General features: G+C 42.2%; 1 protein-coding gene across 5 annotated transcripts in view; it reads left to right on the top strand.

Annotated features, from left to right (window-relative positions):
- The window catches only part of PRKG1 (protein kinase cGMP-dependent 1), a 1,199,334-nt gene that overhangs the window by 798,354 nt on the left and 377,891 nt on the right, over positions 1 to 23,089 (top strand). The window lies entirely within an intron of this gene.

Here is a 23,089-nt window from a genome sequence, read left to right as displayed (position 1 = left end):
AAATATTCTCAGCAAGAGACTAGGGACAGTCCTTGAAACCTAGAACATGCTGGGCCAAGCTCCCCTGATGCCGCAGCATTCATGCTCCCAGTTGTGAAGTAGTCTAGGCCTTGGTGAGGTCATTTCCCCTTAAATGGCACATTGTCTTTGACTATTTCACAGGAGGGGTGAAGTCTGTTCACCTCTGGAGGCTCCTTTCCTCCTTGTTACAGTGAGACAGAAGGACTGGACTGATCTCAGGGTGCCATATTCAGAGACACCTTTGTTCTGGTGGACAGCATCAGGGGAGAGAGGAGGGTCACACTGTGTGATGCTGTTGGTGATGACTGTCATGAACAGCTCCCAGCAGTGATAATGTTCACTGTGCACTGAACAGCGATCTGCAAAGGCTGTGGGTACATCGGTCCTCTCACTTGAGGCCGGTGTGGACCCCTGCATTAGAAGTGACCTTTGAGGATGTCAAAATCCCCCCTTTGGGGTTCTAGAGGACACCTATGGAGTGGCCAGTGAGTTGGCCAGACTGCCCACCAGGAAGGGGCCACACATGCAGGCGAATAAAATGTGGAGCCTTTTCCTGTGACTTTCTTTGTCCTACTGAGTGGACAGCAGTTGGGGATAGAGAGGAGAAAAGCTAATCGAGCCTGGTCATGTTTGTGTATTTCTTGGTTATTATTTCATTCCAGGGCAACCAGCTGAAGGGAAATAAACTGCTGCCTCGGAGGTTTAAAGCTACACCTAGACTCTCTTCAGAGTCAGGTTTTCAAAGTTTTTTCTTCTTAGTGCTTTAGCTCCTCTTTAAAGGGAGCAAAATGTAAATTCATTCAGGGCACATGGCACTGGGGTGTTTAGGAAGCCGATGGAGAGGACCTCATCATGAGCATTGTCCCCCAGCCCCAGGACAGTGAGAATGTGCTAAGTAGGGAACGCTCAGTGCTAAGGTGGAAGAAATAAGCTACGGACGTCGTCACCTTGATTCCCTGGGTGGTTTTGAACACTGGTCAGAGCCTATGTGTGTTAGAAAGTGGGAAATCAAGATTGAAGGTAGGAATACTCAGATTTAATGACTAAAAGGGAAAAAAAATGTGTGTGTGTGTATGTGTGTGTATATATATATATATATATATATATATATATATAGCAAAAACCAACTATGCAGAGAAAAAATGTTTATCTTAGCAGTCCTTGCCTGAGTAAAGTTCAAGATTCTCTTAAAATCTGAGCCACAGATAGAAATGTGATTTGACTTGAGCATTCTTGAATCCTTAGCCATTGATGCATAGATCTTTTCAACTCTGTTACCAAAAAAATCAACTTCTTTGTAATACTTCACATCTACAATCATCATATTTTAAGTATAAGCTTAGCGTTCTTTCATATACTTGTGTGTCTGAGCATCTGTTTGATTATTTACATTTATTGCATGACTATTTACATTTATTGCATACCTGCCATATTCCAGCTGTGATGTCTGGGGTTATGGAAGGAAGACTCGATCCTTGACCACTAAGAACTTAGGTTTTTCATCTAGTAAAAAGCACTTTCAAACCTCCTCTGTGCAAACAGGCCTTTGTCATCATGTTTTAAACACATTTTTACGGAATCAATGATGTTAATGGATTAGTTGGTCAATAGGCAAATGGTTATTTTTCTGGCCGCCTCCTTCTGCTTTTAATTTCCCGTTGGCTTCTCTTCTCGGTTCCCATGGAGCAGTTATCTACAGCGTATTCTTGATACTATGCTTTGCCCCCCCCCCTTTTCCCTAATATGGTCTATTTGCTAGAACAAAAGCTCCTGCTTATGTGAGAAAATGAGGATCCTAAAAAGGAAATATCTCTGATGTTAGGTGTTGAATTGGAGATTTGCATAATGACATGGGATTGGCTTAAATCCACAAGTTTGATTCGCTTCACATTGGTGCTCAAATGTGTATTGACACAGATGTTCAGAGGCTCTCAAATAGGCTCTTTCCACAGACCCAGATCTGACGTAGAATAATGGAAGTTATATACACTCACACCTGTGGAAAGATATTAAACTCAGGGAGATACTGACAATATCCAGTGGCTCCTTTAGGTTTTGATTTTAAAAAAGAGAGAGAGAGAGAGAGAGAGAGAGAGAGAGAGAGAGAGACCTTTTCTACCCCTGCCCCCATGATGTCAAGAGAATAAGAGATCTTTGTAGTGTCCAACAGGACATAAATGTCCCTTTCTTTGTTTCACTATATGAAGAGATGCTATACTTAAAAAAAAAAAAAAAAAAAGATGCAGCCCTCAACCTGGTCTTGCCCATATCAGAAATGAGCCCCCACCCTATGGACAGAGTTCTCAAGATCATACAGCCAGACCAATACCCTCCACAAGTGCATGTAGTGATCACAGCGCCCTGCCTTCATCATATGAAATGTTCTCCTTTCTCCTCCTCTCTTTTTTTTTTTTCATCTTTACCTTTTAAACCATCCTCGGTTTTCAACGTCCAGTAGAAATCCTCCGCCACCTCCTCTACATTCTGTTTCCTGCACAAGGTATGATTTTGTGTCTCTAAAATTCCACACCATTTTGCTTGGTCTCCCTTCCTCCACTTAGGAGTTGCGGTTAGTTTCCTAGGTGCTTTATCCCTCCCACCACATCTGCATCTCCTTAAGATCAAGGATCTTGTCTGTGATCTTGGTGGGGCCCCAGCAGATAGCCTACACCGCGGATCAGTCATGGTTATATGTATGATACCTGCCTCGCGTGTGGTCCCTCAGAGCCGATGGATTAGATTTTAGTGTCATCCCTATTTTACAGTGACGAGAAAGTTGAAGCAGGTGAAGGAAAAACAAATAATCCTGAGTTAGATCTAAAACCAGAGTAAGTTCAGTACCCTAAAGTGGTACCTGCTATACGAGGTAGAGCTGAGATGCACCTGCGTGGCTCAGATGGCTAAGTGTCTGCCTTTAGCTCAGGTCCTGGGATCGAGTCCAGCATCATCATCGGGCTCCCTGCTCAGTGGGGAGCCTGCTTCTCTCTCTCCCTTTGCCCGTCTCCCTGTTCGTGCTCTTTCTCTGTCTCTCTCTCTCTCTCTCAAAAAAAAAAAAAAAAAGTTTTTAAATGTAGAGCTGGGATTTGAACAGATGTGCTCTTAATCCCTATACTTTTAGATCAATCAAGATGGGTGAAGTTGTGTGTGTGTGTGAGAGAGAACAACCCACAAACTTATGCTTGAAGTAAAAATACCTATTTCTAATTCAAGCTATGTGTCTGTTGTGGATCTTTGTTCCATGTTGTTCCCAAGCTAGAGTCTAGGCTGATAGAACAATTACCATCTGTAGTCTTGCTGGAGGCATCAGCAAAAAAAGAGAGAGCCTGGTGAATCACTTTTCTTGAAACTTCTGCCCAGTGGTGACAAATGTCATTTTTGTCGGCATTTTATTGGCCCAAACGAGTCACACGGCCATTTGTAGTTTCAAAACAAGGTGAGAACGTGTAGCCCTGCAGTTTTCCCGGGGAACAGAGAGCCCGCAGTGTTTGGTGAATGCCAATAATGATTACAACCAGCCGCATCATCTGCTTTTCACCCTCTTGTCCTGAGATGCCAATTACAACTCTTGTCCCAGAGGTGAAAGTTTGCTGAAGGAGGTTGTACTTGAGGAATCATTTTTAATAGAAATGGCTTCGTTGACCTTGGTCGAGGGCCCCATTTCAGAAGTTAGAAGCAGGGATGGACTGATCTGATAACCAGGGCAAAAGCCAGAGGAGTCAAGATAATTGAAAGACTGTAAGGGAAAAGCTCGGGAGCAGGCCTGAATTTTGGTTGAACTCTGAACAGAAAGCCAGGGTAAGTTTGAAAGAACCAAAGTGATGGATAAAACAGTGGTTAGAAAGGAAGGGAAGGTCTTCAGGACAGGAGTCCGTTCACATCTGTCGTAGGCATGTCGAGCACTCCCTACGTGCTTAGCAAAGGGAGGAAGAACTTTACAGATACTTTCATGATGATTGTATGAGTGAGGAAAATATCAGTGTGCCCATTCTGTAGGTGAGGAAAGGGAACCCTATGCCGCACAGTGATAACCTTGAGGAGCAAGCATCCAAATCCAGTTAGTCTGATTGCTTAGCCCACATGCTTCAATGAGGCCTGTTTTCCAACATCAAACATACTGTCTTATGGAAGGAGACAGTATGGGTGGAAAAGCAGAATTTAGGTCCATGACAGCACTGGTCCACATGGGTCTAGTGAGTTTGGCCACTAACTGGTTCGGAGATGTCACAAAATTTTACTGGTTGCAACTTCTTTACCACCACAATGACTTCCCTAGCACTGTAATACAGTAGATACATGTGAAAGCATTGAAACCACTTTCATACCTAGGAGAACTTCCCCTTCCCCCCTGTAGAAGTCCCTAGCTCCACTGTGTTGGGTTCTGTTAATGCTTTATTTGGTTAATTCACAGACCTAAGTGAACGAGCATGTCTGCACTTTGGCATTTTGGGACAGATAATGACAACTGGTCAGATCCATGCCTTGCAACAGCTCCCTAACCTTTTTCGCAAATGTCTTAAATATAGCAAATTAGGTATAGAATTACAAGCCAGAGAAGATAAACTTTCTACTTAAAAAAAAAAAAAAAAAAAAAAAGGGAAGGAAGAGGAATCTTTGTGAGTAGTTTATGAAAACTAGTGATTTTTGAATAATGTATTTGAAATAATGTATTTGTATTTGTTGCGTAATCTCTGTATTCTAACTTTATAGCAAAAAAAATGAAAATAAAAAATTAAATAAATAAACAAACAAACAAACGAGATGCATATTAATCCCAAAGTAAGGTGTCTGGCTTGTGTAAGTGTTTGGATATCAACAGCATCATTGATATAATATCAATCCCATTGTCATTTTACTGTGGATACAATGAGTTCTGCCCTATAATGAGAATGAGGTTCCTGGGTGATTGGCAGGGGTCCAAGATGATCTATTCCATAACCTTCTCTGCATCTCTTGCTCGCCCCCATTCCTCCGATGCATGACACCCCTATGTTTTCCCACCATTCCCTGCTGTGTCCAGCTTGAGCGCTAGAACCAACCGTGTACCTCACGGCACATTGGGAGCATCTGGTCCTGGTCCCTTGGTTCTCCAGAGGACAGCTTGCCGGGTAACACTGCCTGCCAGGGAACAGCATACGGTGGCCAAGAACCACACTCTCTTGCAAGAGTGAGCTCATGGTGGGAGTCTTAAAGGAATCCCTACCCTGATAGGGTTCACCTCTGCATTGAAAAGTAAATATCTCTCAATGATCTTTGTTTCTATTTCTCACACTGCCTGAGCACACCTGAGCCCCATTTTAATCCTCTTTGATTTTCTTGCCTTTATCCTTGAGCTCACTTTGTATTCCTTTTATGTCTGCTGCAACTCTGTCCTTCTTTCTGTTTGTAACTCATAAACAATTGCCTATGTATCTCCTCCACATGGAAAGTACTTAGCTGGTTCCCCAGGAGGTGGGTGCCACGTCACTTCTCCATCCCCAATGTTAAGGCATTTGTTTCACACTGATCCTGGATGCAGTGTTCATATCCTTCCCAACCATCCCCTAGAATGGGGTGACCAGCTGTCCTAGGTTTCCTGACATGGAAGGCACATCCTGGGACCCAGGTCATTCGGTTTTGAAGTGGAAATGTCCAAGTGAACCACTCCTCACTAGGGACAGCACTACTGATTGACCTGAGTTGCCATGGGAGGTGAAGCACATGTCCCACCCCTTTTTGATCAGCGGTTTCTGCAAGGGGATGCCTTAATAGCTACAGGCGTGAAGAGTATGGAGTTTCTGGTTCCCTTGGCCTTCAGGATAGCAGGAGCTCTGGACCAGTTTCCTCTCTCTCTAGACTTGTCCATTTATTCCACATGTTGATAAATACTATCCTATTCTGCGTGTGTCATGATGTTAAAAGAGCAGTTTAGTATGTACTGGGTGGTAGTATATGTAAGCCTCGGTGGCTGAGTCAGTTATATCTCCACCCACTCTAGGGTAGCTCAGTCCATTAAGCATCTGACACTTGATTTTGGCTCAGATCATGACCTCAGGGTAGTCGGGCTCTGCGCTTAGCATTCTGCTCCTCTTCTCACGCATTCTACCTCTCTCTCTTATTTTTTTTTTAAGATTTTATTTAATATTTATTCATGAGAAAGAGAGAGAGAGAGAGAGGGAGGGAGGGGTAGAGGAGGAAGCAGGCCCCATGCAGGGAGCCCTATGTGGGCCTCGATCCCGGGACTCCAGGATCATGCCCTGGGTCGAAGGCAGGTGCTAAACCACTGAACCACCCAGGGATTCCCCCCCCTTAAATAAACAAATAAGATCTTAAAAAACAAAGGTTACTATGTACTGACTTGGATTATACTCAACACAATATATCACATACCAACTAATTTTACTGACTTCCATGTAGTGATTGCAAAATAAATGGATTTTGTCTCAAATTCCTTTCAAACCATTCTAGGTAAAAATATTTTTCACTCTTCTAAACTGATAGGTGTTTTTACCAAAGTCCATTCATTTAGATTGCCCTGGAACTTGAAATGAAACTAGAAGATTAGGCATATTTATGGTAGGTTGGATATATCATGACATGTTGATACTCAGCCAGAGAGCTTATTTCTCTAGTAACACCATTGTTTTATATGAAACATTTATCTCTACATCATTCATTTAGCGTGAATGGAGCACAGACTTTGGAATAAAATATTGTCCATAGATTCATGTCTGCCTCAGGAAGAAGTGTCTTGACATCACCTTGGTATTGATTTTCCATAAATCTCCAATATTAAGTATTCATCAATATCATATTTTTCCTGTCTTGTCATTCTTCTTCATAGCAGTATGAAGCTGTAAATCCATTAAGTTGTACTCTTGATAATCAGAACTGGGCCAGCAGTGTTATGGAACGTAAATGAAAGTTGAATTTTATTAACGGGAGACCGTTTATATTGTGCACCAGCTATGTTGATGAATCAGAGAATTTTACGTTCTCTGTGAAATTTATAAATGAGAATTTCTCCATATGCAACACTTATATATTTTTTTCAAAATCTAATCATTAAGGACGCTTACTTATATGATAAAAAGTTTGTTTTCAGAGTGCTGCTCTGTTAGGCTCTTAGTAAAATAATCTCATGGTGATATTAGTTTAATAACAAATGCTTAATTATGATGTTGTTACCACTATATAGTTTCATCTAATTAAGTACACAATCAGAATGTTACCAATTTTGTAGCTTACAATGAGGTATGGATAAAGTTGTTCTTATAATGAATATTTTTCTTATGTTAAGAAAGGCTTTTTAGGCATTAAATATATTGTGTAGAAAAAAAGTTAAACTGATTAATACCTAGTTAGGATCTCACCTCCCTTTTCCTTTCTATTCATGAATCTGCCTTGTATCAGAGAGGGGACAAGCTTCTAATTGTGGAATTTCAGGATATTTCTGAAAGATTTTCTCAACTACATAGATGCGTGTATTTTAAATGGCATATTAAAGCTGCCCTTGAAATAGTATGCCTCTGTTTGCCTTCTGATGACCTCTTGCTTAGAACTCCAGTCTAGGCGCTCAGGAAAGGACTTGGTATGATTTGTGCTGTGGGAAAAATGTCTGATTTCCAGTCCTTGCATTTCTAACTAATTTCCATTTATACATTCTTTGTTCTTTCCTTTATCGGGTTATTGCTTATAGTTGAATGTATTAAAAGTACATAATGGGCAACAAAAGCAAAAATAACAAGTGGGAGTACTTTAAAAAGTTTCTGCACAGCAAAGGAGGCCATCAACAAAATGAAAAGGCCACCTACCAAATGCGAGAGAATATTTGTGAAGCATTATAGCTGATGAGGGATTAATATCCAAAATATATAAGAACTTCCACAGCTCAGTAGCAGAACAACAACACAACCAAAAAACAAAAGGAAACACAAACAATCCAATTAAAAATGCACAGGGGATCTGAATAGGCATCTTACTAAAGAAGACATCCAGACGGCTAACGGTACATAAAAAGGTGTTCAACGTCACTCCTCATTAGGGAAATGCAAATCAAAACTATAATGAGATAGTGCCTCACGGTTGTTAGAATAGCGACCCTCAGAAGGACAAGAGCTATCAAGTGTTGGTGAGGATGTGAAGAAAGGGAATGCTTGTGCCTTGCATTGGGAGCGTAAATTGGTGCAGCCACTCTGGAAAACATCATGGAGGTTCTTCAAAAAATTAAGTGATACTGTAGTATCGAGCAATCCCACTTCTTGGAACATACAAGAATTAAAACAGGATCTTGAGGTAATTGCAATTACATTTTCATTGCAGCATCGGTCACCATAGCCAACATATGGGAACAATCTAAATGTTCATCAATGGATGAATGGGTTAAAGAAAAAAAAAAAAAGATGTGTGGGGGTGTGGAATGGAATGGAACACACACAGTGGAATGTTGTTTAACCACAGGATGAAGGGCATTTTGCCATTTGTGGCAACATACATGGACCTTTGAGGCATTATGCTAAGTATAATAAGTCTGAAAAATAAAATACAGTAGAAGTAGCAGGATATCCCCTGTATGTGGCATCTAAAGAAGTCAAACTTCTAGAGACCAGGGGCTGGGGGAGATCGGTGAAAGGGAACAAACTTCTGGCTGTAAGATGAATTGTTCTGGGAATCTAATGTATAGCATAGTAATTATAGTTAATAATACTGTTACATGCTAGAGAGTATATTTAAATATCACTAAATGATAATGATGTGATATGACACAAGTTTTAGCTAATGCTACGGTGGTCATCATTTTACAATATAGAAGTGTAGCAAATCGACATGTTGCATACACTAAATTTACTTGGGCACCTGACTGGCTCATTCGGTAGAGCATGTGATTCTTGATCTTAGGTTGTTTGAGCCCCACACTGGGTATAGAGATCACTTAAAAAAATGTAAGCAATGTTTTATGTCTGTTATATGTCAATAAATTAAGGGGGCGGAAGAGTCCGTAGCATTTATGATTCCATGAAGAAATGAAAGAAATACTGCTAAACATGATTATTTGGAATATTAGCGTGATTATAACTATCAGACAGGAAAGCTGAATATCTCAAAGTACCTGCTATTAGAAGATTAAAGCAATCGTTGATAGAAAGCGGGAAAGAAACAAATCAAATGCCACTGATAATTTCTGGGTTTACTAATTATGGAGAAACTTTTGTTTTTGTTTTTGTTTTTCAATTTACCAGGGGGGTGAAAAAAATCACTGGTACATCGATGTGTTTATTTCTGTCTCTGAGGCATATTAATTTAAAACCTCTTCACTTTTGTAAAGGCCCCCCAAGCTTGTATTTTTCCTCTTACGCCTATAAAAGTTTTTATGGTTCTGCTTATTCTCGCAAGAACTTGCAGTCAGTTCACCCAACAGGTGTTCGAATACTTAGTCTCTGCGTTCGTTCATTACTGAGAACATCCTCTGTTCCAGGAGGGAGGATTACAAAGATGGACTAAAACCTATCATTTGCCCTTGAGGGCCACCCTACTGCCAACACCCCGGGCTGTGTGGGGAGACAGGTCGTTGCTTCAGAGCTTCATGATGGAGGTTTTGCCCATCCTGGAGATAAGATTGAGGAATGGAGAACAGATTGAATTCAAAGACTTTTCCAGAAAAGATGGTTTCCTTGAGCCCAGTCTTTAATTCATTGAATCAACCACAAAGTAGAAAGGAAGAAGGAAATCACTCTAGGCAGAGTAGACCTCTAGAGACGTGGCACGTGGAATGCTTAGAGAGTCTCGAGAGCTCCAACATTTACAAAGGTTGAGGCCTAGGAGGTAGGTGGGTGCAAGTAGCCTAGCGAGGGAAGCATTGCTGGACGTTCTATGAGGCCTTTCTTCCTCTGCTTCTTCTATCTTAAAGGACAGATGTCACGGTGAAGGGGAAGGAAGCACACGTTTTCCTTGGCCCCTGAGGGCCTTGGCTGGGTCTGAAAAGCAAATTGACGAAGACAGAGTAACAGGAAGTAAGCACAGATTTCTTTAACATGTAGGACCTGACTTGGAGGCCTTCATGAGGACATGAAGACCGGAAGCAACGGTTAAATCGGAGTATTTGGGGCTAGCTTTGATGACGAGTGGACAGTCGTGGAGAGCTGGGATAGGTCAGAGAAGGGAGTTCAGTGTAGGAAACTGAGCAAAACTTAAGCCTGTGTGCTCTTCTCGTCCTCCCCTGGTCTTCAGGGAGCAGGATGTTCCTTCCCTCTGGGTATCAGAAGGGCCCCCCTGGGGCAAGGTTGTGTGACCTGCTTCAGGGGAGAGGTCAAAGTGACCTTCCTGCTTTTGCGGTTTCCTCAAGCTTTTTAAGCTTAAAATACTCAGTAGGCTAAGGTGTCATATTTTAGGGCACCCCCCTCAAATGTGACTGTTCCCTTCATGTCCATGCTCTTCGAGAATGGCAGGCTTCACAGACCACCACCTAAAGATCTCCCTTGGTCTAAACTGGTCGGTTGTGTACTGGCTTTTAGCATAAACTATAATCTTCAAGATCCAGAAAACCTAAAGACCTAGATTAATGTTTTTAAGATTTTATTAATTTGAGAGAAAGAGGGAGAGAAGGAGAAGCAGGCTCTCCACTGAGCAGAGAGCCCCACGTAGGGCTCGATCCCAGGACCCTGAGATTGTGACTTGAGCTGAACGCACATGCTCAACCGACTGAGCCCCCCACAAGGTGCCCCCACCCCAAGACCTATATTAATATCTTTTAAAATCCTAGGACAAGCACCTGAAGGTCAGCATTCAGCTGGGGATGCCCTAGACTCTGTTCTGATGAGTCCCTATGAGGAGGGACTTTGTTGAGTAAGTGAGGCCAGAACACTGGATCTATTTGTTTTCTAATTTAAATGTGCTTAGGGCTTCTCCTGGGTTTATTTTTCCAATGAATAATTTTATTGCTCTCTTCGTATTTATAATACGTATCGGGGCTCTTTGTCTTATAAACGGATGGTTTTCCAAATGCCTTCAAACTAAATCTTGGGATATGACTTGCGGTCTGTAACTATATCCAGCTCCCGTGGAAGTGCTGGGCTTCGATCCTGGCGTCTGGTGACCAGGCCCCTCTCTTAATCTCTCTCCTCCGTTTACGCACATTGACGCCACCAGCGCTGCTGTGCACTGGAGGACTGAGAAAAAGGTTTCTCTCCCCACATGTGTCTGCAGCGGTGTGCTTTGCAAATCAGGTGCTGCGGGCCACCTGCGCTTACCTCTCTGCTCCTCCTGCAGAGCCGCCCCCTCGCTGAAGGCAGTCTCGCTGTGGCTGGAGCTCCCTGGCTGCACCCGGGGACCCCGCCCTCCGGGATGTGCATTTGACCACATGTCTCATGAGTTCCCCATCCACGAAACTGGAAAGATCTTGATTATCGTGGGCCAGATTTTTGAGCCTCACTTTTGGCCTATTTGCAAACATTCTGCATAATTAATTTATTTTTCTCTTTATTTATATTTTTATGTTTATCTATTTTTATTTTTATTTCTTTTTATTTTTATTTTTTATTTATTTTTATTTTTATTTATTTTTATTTTTATTTTTTTATTTTTATTTTTATTTTATTATTTAATTTTTATTTAATTTTTATTTAATTTTTATTTTATTTTTACTTATTTATAGATAGATGTTTGTGTGAACTTAGTGACTGCTTTGTAACCAGAAAGCAATCAGCATTCTAGGGAAAATGGAAAGTGCCAGAAACAAACAAACCTAACCACAGCTGATAAAAGGAAAAATGGAGCTCTTCAACTCAAAGATCTTATCATTTAGCTCCTCTGGCTTAGCATCATTTGCTCACCTTCAACTGTGTTCTAAGGGACAGTAAAAGATGAATAATTTCTCCATGAGACAACAAAAATCATGTGCGTATTTATAGAGCCTAACCTTGTTCAAAGTAGTGAAGAGAAAGGAGAAAAACATGTATTTAACTAAAGATGTGTTGCATCTGAATTCCACGTAACTCGCAGTACTGGTGCATCAAATACGCAGCCTGTTATCAGAACGCTAAAGCCCAGGGCTGTGTTTGTGAAGTTATATTATAATGCTAAATCTTACTAATTGTTCTGGAAACAACCTAGAGGTTTTAAACACATCTTCAATACGAAGGCACTGAAGGAAAAAGTGTCTCAGTTACCTTGCAAAGAAAATCAAAGCAACATGAAAGGCTTCTTCCTGGAACAACCCAAGATAATTGGCGTTTCGCTGCCCTTCTTTCCCATACCCCTCCCGCCAAGTTCAAAAACAGTCAAGGAACAAATGTTTGCAGTGGCTTTTGTCCTAAGGCAGCGCAGTTTTGACAGTAAATGCTTTGACTCTACTCCTTACGGGGCTTTTGTAAATAGCAGTGTTTGCATTCTTAGGAAATAAGGTTTTAAATTTCCCCCGAATCAAGTGATGTGATGCAAATTGATTGATTGCTGCTGTTTCTAGTGTTTTCTTTAAAACATTTTTTTTTAATTTATTTATTCATGAGAGACACAGAGAGAGCCAGAGACATAGGCAGAGGGAGAACCGCTGAGCCACCCAGGCGTCCCTGTTTCTAGTGTTTTCCTAAGTCCCCCTGATGCTAGATTCTCAATGATGGTCAGGAGCAAGCTTCTTGATTAAAGAGATCTTCTATGCCTCCTGTGTTGTCAGAGATAAATCCTTACTTAATAACTTAATGAATACCCTGAACCCTTCCCTCACTCTCCCTTACCCCCTAACCCCTTCTATCTGCTGATCCCAGTTTCTCTTTCCTCCTCAATCCAGTCCAATTCCATAAACTGTCATTCTTAGTGGATGACTCCCAGGTGGGCTCTTGCTTGTTGCCTCTAACTGGGTTCTCACTGCTGAACTCCTGAATTTCCACTTAGCTACATGCCTGTAGGCATAGCTCGTGCCGAAAACACACATTTACGATTGAACTCCTCCCCTCTTCCCTCCCCATCCCTACCCCAACTCATCAGATCAATTTCCTCACTGGTTAATTTGTTCTTTCGGAGTGCCTCCTGTCTTTCTTGTCCTTGAGTTCTCTCTCTCTGTGTTGGAGCAACCTGCTGATGTTCCTCTGTCAGCTCCCCCTCCAGTGATCCTCTATAACGCCGTCAGGTGTATTTTAATGAAGAACCAATATGAAGCAGATTAAGGGTTCCCCATTGCCTGCAAAATCAACTACTGTTCACTTGACTTTCAGATCCCTCCAGTCTCCGACCCCACAGACATCTACAATCTTGAACATAGCGATCTGTGAGGATTAAATACCTACCCCACAACCAATTTCCAGCAGTTGGTGGTTTAGCATCTAACTCAGGAAATTTCTCGAGTTCAGCCATTGCTTACGAGCCTCCTGCAGCCTCCAGCTCACAGGCTAGTTAGTATCACTCTGCCCCTCTCCATCTGGCTGCCCCTGAGCACCTGCTTTCAGGGAGAATGACTTTCTACGAGCTGCTCCTTTCTCTGAGCCAAAGGGTCACTGTGTACTGTAGATCCACTGGTGGATTGATCCTGGGCTTCTGTCTTGAAATGTCTTAACTAATACCACCCAGTTGGAACTTCTGTGTCTTGAGTGTCACTTCACTTAGTTTTGCCAGACTCTTGGATTTCTTTGGTCCTTCTGATCTTGTATTTCAGGAAGATGCCCCTTGTCTCCTTGTAATGCATGGTTATGGATAGTATGGTAGTGGGCAGCTCATGAAGCATGTTACTCTGAGCACTATTCAGAGTCAGAGCCACTGAGAGCTGCTTTCATGAGTGTGGGACGGGTGTAATCATACAGGGCTCAGGGCTCAACAGAGCCAGTGCTTGGGGTGTAATGGCCTGTGACCACTGTTCTGGAATTAATAGTTTTAACATTGGATTTGTATGAGTGGGGTCTGATAGGACAGTGAAGCAACTTGGAGCCTGGCTTGTGAGTAATTCTGTGTCTCTGTGCCCCATATCCCCAGAACTGGTTCTGGGCCACTCATTCCCTTGGGGCCAGTCTAGCCCTTCTGCTCTTCACTCCCTGACTGCTGACTATAGTTGCCCACTGCCCACAGCAGGAGATGGGCACGGACGTGCAAACATGCATTTCCAGCCCCAGACTCTGAGTGCCAAGGCACATTTGATGGAGGCTCAGCAGGGAGGAACTCCTTGTCCATTCCCTGCTCCCATACGTCCCAGCAGAAAGGCTGCAGTCCCTTGTTACCCCACGTGTTGGTGCGGTGGGCCTGTGGAAAGAGGAGAAATCTGACTTGATCCCTCTGCCTCTAAATGAGGCATGGTTGTCGGTCTGACACCTGACAAGAGGGGATGGATCTGGCCACCAGTGGCTTACCGGAGTGCAGAGTCATGGTCCATGGGTATGTGGTACAGGTGCCCACGAGCATCTCTGCTCCTGAAGGAGTGCAACATTAAGTAAGAAATACTGTTAAGTGGAGGGAGAGAAAGGGGTGGGGGAGAAAGAAATGAGCTTTATGGTTTAGTGCCTTCTAATGGACTTTCCCCCCTGCTTTTTCAATAAGGAGCCCTGTGTTTTTATTTTGCATTGGGCCCTGCAAATACCTTAGCTAGTCACTCCTGGCCCTTTTGTTTGCCTTACACACCTCATTTCTGCCCTGGATTTGCATCTCAATTCTAAACTCCTTTCCCAAGTGTGGTCCCCTCCAAGCTTCTTAGGAAGCAGGGCATCCCTGCTGTGGTGGTGGTTAGGAAACCAGTGTTTTTCCCAGCTTCGGAGAGTTTCTGTAGGATTAAGAGAGACAACTTATGCCCCGCATTTGGCATCTAGTAAACCAGTTTTCTTATTAACAGGATGACAATTAACTTTTGGTGGAGGGATAGCTTTTTCACTCATTCATCCTGTGTGGCAAAAGTTAAAAAAACAGATGATTTACAATTTTTTTTCAAATTCTTTAGAAGTTTTAAAAGCGTCTTTTAGCATCAGTGATTTATCAGTGTAGTTGTTTTCTCGATATTATGATGCCACACGCTTTCTCATAAATCCTTATATGTAAGTAACATTTTTATCTGTCTCATTACTCTTTGTATTTCCCACAGCAAATATTCTATATAGCAGATGTTTGATAGATGTTCTAGAAAGTGAATTAACTTTTTGTACTAGGTTGAACCATATGAAATCATTGGGTTTGGAGTGAAAATGGTTGAATACTGACAATACATAGGATATCTATTTCTTTAGAGCCAGAATCTGTGTATTTCTGTACATTTCTATAATCATACACTCACTTGAAAAAAATTAATTCAAAAGTAAAATGTTGAATACAGATTCTTTACGATATTCTTTGGCATCTACTTCTTTAAGTAGGTTCTTTCCGTAACATTTTTTTTAAGGAAAATACAGTAAAGCATTGATTAACAAGAATTCACATTTAGTAATCTCAAATATCTGATTATTTTCATTTTTGATAATGAGGATTAGAACTTAAAAAGATGTCAATCTCCCTTTCTCCCTTATTAAACATAAATATTATTCAACCTTAATATTATAATTTGTGATATTAGAGGATTTTAAAATGATTATTTTCATTGTATAACACCATAGTTACAAGTTGAGAAAGATTATGGAATTATTTTGAATTTCAGGAGTTGCTTTTCTGGTTGTTATTATTACTTTTTAGGACAGAATCAACTTCTATCCTTAAAAGTCTGCGCCAAGTTTGGTGATGTGAGAGCTGGTTATTTTCCAAGTTAGCTGAAGAGTATTTTCACTGGACATCTACAATTATCCAAATAATTATCCATTTGTGTCTCTGTATTACTAGCCTGAAAAATTCTAAATTAATACAAGTAACAGAATCCTGAGAACAACAAATTTTAAATGCTTCCCATAATTATTGAATAATTCATGATTTTTAAACATTCTCATTTCTCTGCATAATTTTTTTTGAAGCAAATCCTTTATCTTCCTCACACTTGCTTGTATTAAGTTTGCCCAAGTCTCCTACATCCCTAGGGTTCGTTCATCTGTTGTAGCTACTTGGAAAAATGAAGGTCCATGGGCAGCGTGTCTGTGAGAAGACGTTAGCCAAGTTTAACTCCAAACCCAAATGCCAGGAGGACATATTCACTAAATATTGGTTACTGGGCAAACCTTGCAACTTGGTTCCATAGAGACTATTCCCAATCTTGCTTAGCTTGTCTGGGGAATTTTTCTGAATATGATTCTTCCTTTGCCACCAATCTGTGTGCTTATGAAACAAGATAAAACTGTTGCCTTTTGCATTCTTCAGCAGACTGTTGTTTCATTAAAAATGCATGGATATTCAACTTAAAAAAATGCCTTTAGAGTAAAAGTAGAAATTAGATAATTTATTCAAGAAAGCAGGAAAGCCCAGAAGTAGCAGGACAGAGAACATCAAAATATCCCCTGACTGCGAAGTGATTTTAATAGTTTCGCCATCTTTGCGTAGATTCATTATCTGCAAACCTACCATGTTGTTGAAGCAAATGGTGTGTTCACTTGGATCTGGAATGTGAATGCTTCAGAAAAAGTGTTAGAATTCCAAAGTCTGCCAGCATCTAAATAGAGCTTTGCCAGGCCTTTTAACCCACTTCCTACAAAAAAGCATCTGATTTAAGATATTATGAGCTCCAACAAGTTATGGTAAAATATATATAGCTTAAATTATAAAAAAATATATATATGGTGAAATAGAGTCATTTTTTTCTTCCTAGAAAACAGGTTGTAAGCACAGACCTCCAGCACCAACCAGCTGGTTGTCACTGGGGATAATTATGCAGTTTCTTTGATTCCATTTCCCTACAGTAAAATGAAGTTAATAATATTTACTTTACATTCCAATTGGGAGGACCATGTGAAATTAGTGATTTAATTTAATAATTAAGCAGATATCATTTGGGCTCCTATTGTGTGCCAGACACTTGGGAGATCCTGGGGACAGGGCAGGCCCAGAGTCTCTACCCTCGTAAAGCACCAGGTCTTCCAAACAATCTCTCAAAAATGGTAATTATCCTAACAATCCTTTTCTCTCCCACTTAGGACTTCTGCTTTGTGGGAACCAGGTTGATTAGAAGAAAGACACGTCAAATAATAGAACCATTCTGCATCAGATTCAGCTCTGTCTTCCAACTATATTTTTAGGAATACTGGAGATACTGAGTTGTTACCTGGGGTCGATGAGTGTTGGACACATTCATGAGTTGGCGAAGCTGTGCTTCGGGGTAGGGGGGAGGCAAATGCATTCTCTCAGTCCATAACAGCTAGTTATTGGTGAATATGAGAAATATTGGAAGGTTTCGTGAAAAAAAAAAATTTATGATCATATGAATATATCAAACACCTAAACTTGGCTTTTGAAACATTTTGTTAAACTTCATATTAGGACACGTGGGCGGTTCAGGGGTTGAGCGCGTCTGCCTTTGGCTCAGGTTATGATCCTGGGGTCCTGGGATCAAGTCCCACATCAGGCTCCCCACAGGGAGCCTGCTTCTCCCTCTAGGTCTCTACTTCTCTCTCTCTTCTCCCTCTATGTCTCTCTGTGTCTATGTCTCTGCTTCTCTCTTTGTGTCTCTTATAAAAAAAAAAAAAAAAAGGAAGATTAAACTTCATATACACTCCCTCCACCATGGGTGAGCACATTTGTGTACATAGATCTGCACGTGTGTGTTCTCCACACGCACACGGTAGTGTCGGTTACTCCAAGTGTTGAGTCTCCAATGGAAACGTAGATACTGGGACAGCGAGGCAGTAGAAAAATACCTTGGTTTATGGATCTTTCTGTTTCTTAAATCAGACGATGGAGGCAACTGCCTAATCTTTGTCACCGTCTTTATGGCTCAAATGTACACTTTTGTGTCTTAACACCTTTCTCAGAGCTCCCAGGGTATGTCATTCGGTATTTTGGTTTTTTAGATTTGTTTGTGGGTTCTTTCATTGCTTAGATACGAGGACTCGGGCAATTACTGTTCATTTCCTCCCCTTGGGAATAGCCAGTCCCTTTGCACAGCAAATGACGTCGGCACCCCACCCACATCGCTGGCCTCTACCTCTGACCCCCTGCACCTGCATGTGTTTGGCTGTGGGCCTCTTTCTCTTGCCAACAGTGTGCCCTGTCCTCCCCCCCACCTACCCCTGCGGTGGCAAGCTACGAGCACCAAGGAATGCATGCCTTTGGAAGCAGCCCTCACCCAGAGACCAGCAGGAGCTGGTGTGTGGATGCCCAGCACCCCTGGGGTGGGATGGCCTATTGCTCTAGGCCATAACTTGGTGTCCTCTGTTGGTTCCAGTATTTCCCAGCAGGATCAAGCTCCAGTTACACACTATGGAAACTAGCTTAATAACAAAACCTCCATGGGCTGCTCTTCCTCCCCCACCAGGGGTTCTTGGGATCAGCTCACAAACAGCTCACCCCTCAATCCTTGTCTGGGGTTTGCTTCTGGGGAGCCACCATGTAAAACACTCCAGCAGAATGTATTTTTTCTGTTAATTTAGGTTCATTCTACAGTTTATCTTTCTTTTCAGGGTTACCAGCCTGCCAAAAGCAATATAATAATGTGATTAACAGCTATGAGCCAGGCTAGATTTTTGCCTGAACAACTCAAAGTAACCAAAAAGCTCTATTTTCAGATTTTTTGGTATGATTCCCACATCTGCTCACCAAATAAACAAGTGATGGTCTCTCACGCTTAGTGCCCTGCTTATCACTACAGACAGGTACCATTTCTTGAGGAGCATTTTTGTTTTGATCAGAATTTATGTTTGGTCCTACCTTTTATATCTTCACTCAGTGTGGTTTTCAAAAGCTCATGCTTCCAAGTGAAATATGTATTTTTCGAAAACCACACAATCCACTTCTTTATCATCCCAGCACCCAATCTCTGTAATCACTGGCCCATGACCATCAAACATCTTTCCATAATAGCATTTGCCACAGGAATGCAGAGAATATTAAACCAATTTTTAAAAGATTACGCCAGGGGGATTTTTCTTCTGAAGGACTTTTGTCATGCTTTTTAAGAGCTGCTGTTCTTACATTTTATATTCTAAGCAGTAACTTCTCCATAAAGATAAATTGTGAGGGACAATCTTTTACTGTGACCTCCCACCCCCCAGTGACAGCAGCCAGATTAGAATTACATTGGTAAATGACCATTTCCCATAATTAGGTCAACAACACACTTAAAGGGTCACAGGATGAATTTTCAGGTGGGTGGTCCCTTTCCAGTGGCTGAGGGACCAATGAATCCTTCAGACATGAGCTCATCATGACCATGGATTGAGAAATTGTTCTAGAGTACTTGTATTTTTTTCCACCTCAAAGTCTATAACATAATTCCCTTCTTGATTTAATCATTTTTAGCATGCTTCCAAGTACATAGTGTACATTTTTAAATGATGCAGGGGGATGTAAAAAATGTCAATGTTGTAGTAAAGAGTATACTTTATAAAATATTGAATATGTATAAATATCAAAAAAGTACACATACACATTTTGTCTTAGCCTCTTCAGGCAACTATAGCCAAATATGAGGTCAGATGAGGGCTGTCTTCCGCATCACACTTGCCCACATGGTGGAAGAGGTGAGGGAGCTCTCTGGGACCTCTTTTGTAAAGGCACGAGTCCCATTCATAAGAACTCCACCCTTGTCACCCTGGGCTTTAGGACTTTGGCACCTGCATTCTGGGGGACACTCGTACCTCCAGAACATAGCACGTGTGTATTTAGCATCGCTTACTGGTAGATTATGCGTGAACAACTCAAGATTCTGGAGCCCTTCTGATTGACTCCGTATCCCTTGTTGAGCAGAGATACGTTTGCTTTGATGCTCCTGTCAAAAACCCTTCTCTCCACGTGTAATTGGCAAATCTCCACCAAATGGATAACAGGCATAGAAAGTGTGTAAGTGAAAATATTCATAGTAAATTAGCTGTCTTTCCTACAACCACTCCAAATTACTTTTTTTGGTGATCAAAACACCAAGATATTATCCTACTGGGCTGTATAGTCCTTTTTTTTTTTTTTTTTAAATAAAAACTCTTCAATTCTTGAGGTCTTCCTTCGAAGCAACCTCCCATCTAATGTCATGACTCCCCAGGGCATCAGCAGAAAGGAAATACCTGTAGGTTCTATGGGTGGATTTATTCCCTAACACAGGGCATCCTCCTTTCTTCCCATACTGACAAGAGCTGCCTCCTCGGTGAATTCCAAATGAGCTTCAGTCCAAGGGGCTGCCTTTCATAGTGAGTTTTTGTCAAAGAGAAAGCAACATGTAGAAAAACAGACACACACACTCATAGACTTCAGTGACAAAACAAACGGCTGGAATCACTTCTGTAAGAAACAAGCTTCTGGAAGCAATTGGGGTGTCTCTTCACTTTACCACGGGCGGCCCACATGGAAGCGGCATTTCCGACCTTCCTGTAACTGCAGTGAGTCCCGGGCCTGTGTTCTTGTTGTTGTTGTCCTCTCCTAAATTCTTCAGTTGATATCCAAAGAGGATAGGCAGGCGATGGAATGAAACCAGAATCAACATCAGTTTGTAGATAAAAATTTCCTATTGGGGCACCTGGGTGGCTCAGCTGGTTAAGCATGTGACTCTTGGTTTCGGCTCAAGGTCGGGATCTAAGGTCCTGGGATCAATCCCCACGTCGGACTCTATGCTCAGCATAGAGTCTGCTAGAGATTCTCTGTCTCCCTCTGACCCTCCCCGTTGCCTGTGCCTTCTCTTTCTTTCTCTCTGTTTCTAATAAATCTAAAAAACAAATTGCCTTTGGCTATAATCTTTGAGATCTTTGGCTATAATCTATGAGATTATCTAGACTTAAAAAAAAAAAAATAGCAACCTGGACCATCACGTGTTTTGTAACTTCTTACTCTTTGATAAGCCTTCTTTTGTTTGTGCTGTGCAACCATGAGATTGGTGTCAAGACAAGGCAGGGTGAGTGGTGAGTGCAGGGCTGACTCCAGGGCTCAGCTACGTTGGTGTCACCCTGGGATGGAGAACGTAAGTTGCTGGCCTCGAAGATCCTCCTATCTCTTGGGAAACAGACCTGTACCCAACCAGGATCCATGTCTGTCTGTGCCAAGTTGTAGTAGATGTATCAAGTGCTTTAAGGGCCTGAGGTGGACAGGAGGGGATTGTCTGCAGACAGGAAGGCTACCATGAGTCCCTTTCTCTGAAGTGTCTCTCTTTACTTGAGTTCTGAGTCTGTCTCCCTCTGTGTGACCAACCCAGCTGAGCTATTGGAGCCATGTGTGCATGACTTGAAATGTACCTCCCTCAACAGGAAACAAAGGTCTTATGTATATAAAAGGTATAAAACCTCACCCCGATGTCCCAACAAAAGGGAATGAAAAAGGCGCATGATAAGAACAAGACCAGGAATTTTGAGTCCGGAGGCATTGGTTTTACTTTGGGCTCCACCACAAACAACCTCTTGCTTCACTGATCCAAGCAGTGCATATGGAGCATCCAGTCGATCCAAGACCTTGTGCCCAGAACCTTCAGTAAAGTTCCAGACTACAGGGAGATAGATATTAAACAACTCTTACACAGTTATGATTATGAAAAATACTATAAAGAAAAAAATGAAGGGCTTTTTTGGTAAGAGTAAATGAGAAGCCAAATTAGTGTGATCCCACTGGTGGGGGGGGGGGGCGGTGAGTGGTGATGGAGCTTGCTGGAAGTATGTGTGAAGCCCCTAAATCCCTATGGTATATCTGAGAACTGGAAAGGTCATAGTGGCTGGTACGGCATGGACGAGGGAGAGGGTTAAGAGTTGAGGTTGGTGACCTTGGTGGCAGCAGATCATATGTGTCTGTATAGACGGTTGCACCAATCTGTTGCAGCAAAGAAAACCATCTCTAATCCTAGACGCTTCAAACAATAGTGTATTTGTTGTTTCTCACGATGATGTGTGTTGGCTGGGCTCAGTGGGTGGCTCTTCCGCTCTGCATATCAGCTGCCTCTGGTAGGAGTATTTAGCTCTGAGCTCAGCTGGGGGTCCCCTGCTGGCTGCAGTCTCACTTAAGGTGGTTGGGTTCCAAGAGGGTGGGCACTGAAGGTTCCCTGATCCCTTAGGACCTGGCCCCAGAACGGGCACAGCCATTCAGTTCATCAGGGCAAGTCATCTCCAAGGGGAAGTAAATTCCATCTCGTTTTGGAGGTTGAGACAATCCCGTAGAGAAGGGGGGAGTATTTATTAGGAAAGCACCTTTGGATACTGTGGACCTCACAAAACATTGAAAGCACTTTGGACTGGAGGCTTTCATTATTTATTGTATGTCTAGCACATTTGAAGTACCTTATTGCCTGTGACCCTCATGACGATTTAACGAACTAAGCAGTATTATCACTATCCCCTCCATAAGTCAGATGGGTCCCAAAACTGTCAAGTGACAGGGACAAGCGTTGGCAGAGGCCCACCTGGGGCCCATGTGTGCTGTGACCACTGTGCTGCCGTGTGACCATTTCACTGGTTCTCAGTCATGGTTCCTTCCTCATCTCAGCTTAGGACATGAGGTTCTACGAGGTTGAGCAAAACATTTTGTTAGGATCATAAACAGGAAAGTCCTCATGCCTAAGTTTAAAGCACCAGAGTATCTACCTTGAGAAGATCTCATCATCGATCTATGTCCTGATGCATTTCAGAAAGTAAATTAGTAACTAAGAACCAAGGGGTCGATGAGCTCTGACTTGCTGGCCCCATCTATTCTCGTCAGAAGTGGAGACTGCTGAAGTTCTGAGGGCCAAATGGAGGCGCGGAGGACAGTAGAGGCTTGCTCTCCAACCCGGTACCCTTGCCAATTGCCTGCTTGTATCTGGAAATCTCAAAGATGTGTCTCCAATGGTATCATAAGGAAATCTTCCTACTACTGCCTGGTGTTTGCCACTTTCCCTATCTCCTCTTTCGGCACTTTTAGCGCAATTTCCTTCCATGTATCTAAAAATGCGTTGTGTATTTGGTGCTGAAATGGGAGATTATTGCCTCTTTCCTTCTGTTTCATGTTATTAGAGATATCCCCTCCTGTCCTGCTTCATACCCTGATAGCTTATAAGATTTATTGTGGAAAGATACAAGTGACATAGAAGAAGGGGTGTTTATATCGCTGGCTCCTC

This window comes from Canis lupus, chromosome 26 (genome assembly GCF_003254725.2).
Source record: "Canis lupus dingo isolate Sandy chromosome 26, ASM325472v2, whole genome shotgun sequence".
NCBI classification, from domain to species: domain Eukaryota; kingdom Metazoa; phylum Chordata; class Mammalia; order Carnivora; family Canidae; genus Canis; species Canis lupus.
The sequence above is the reverse complement of the archived record's forward strand: the minus strand, read 5'-3'. Positions and strand labels throughout refer to the sequence as shown.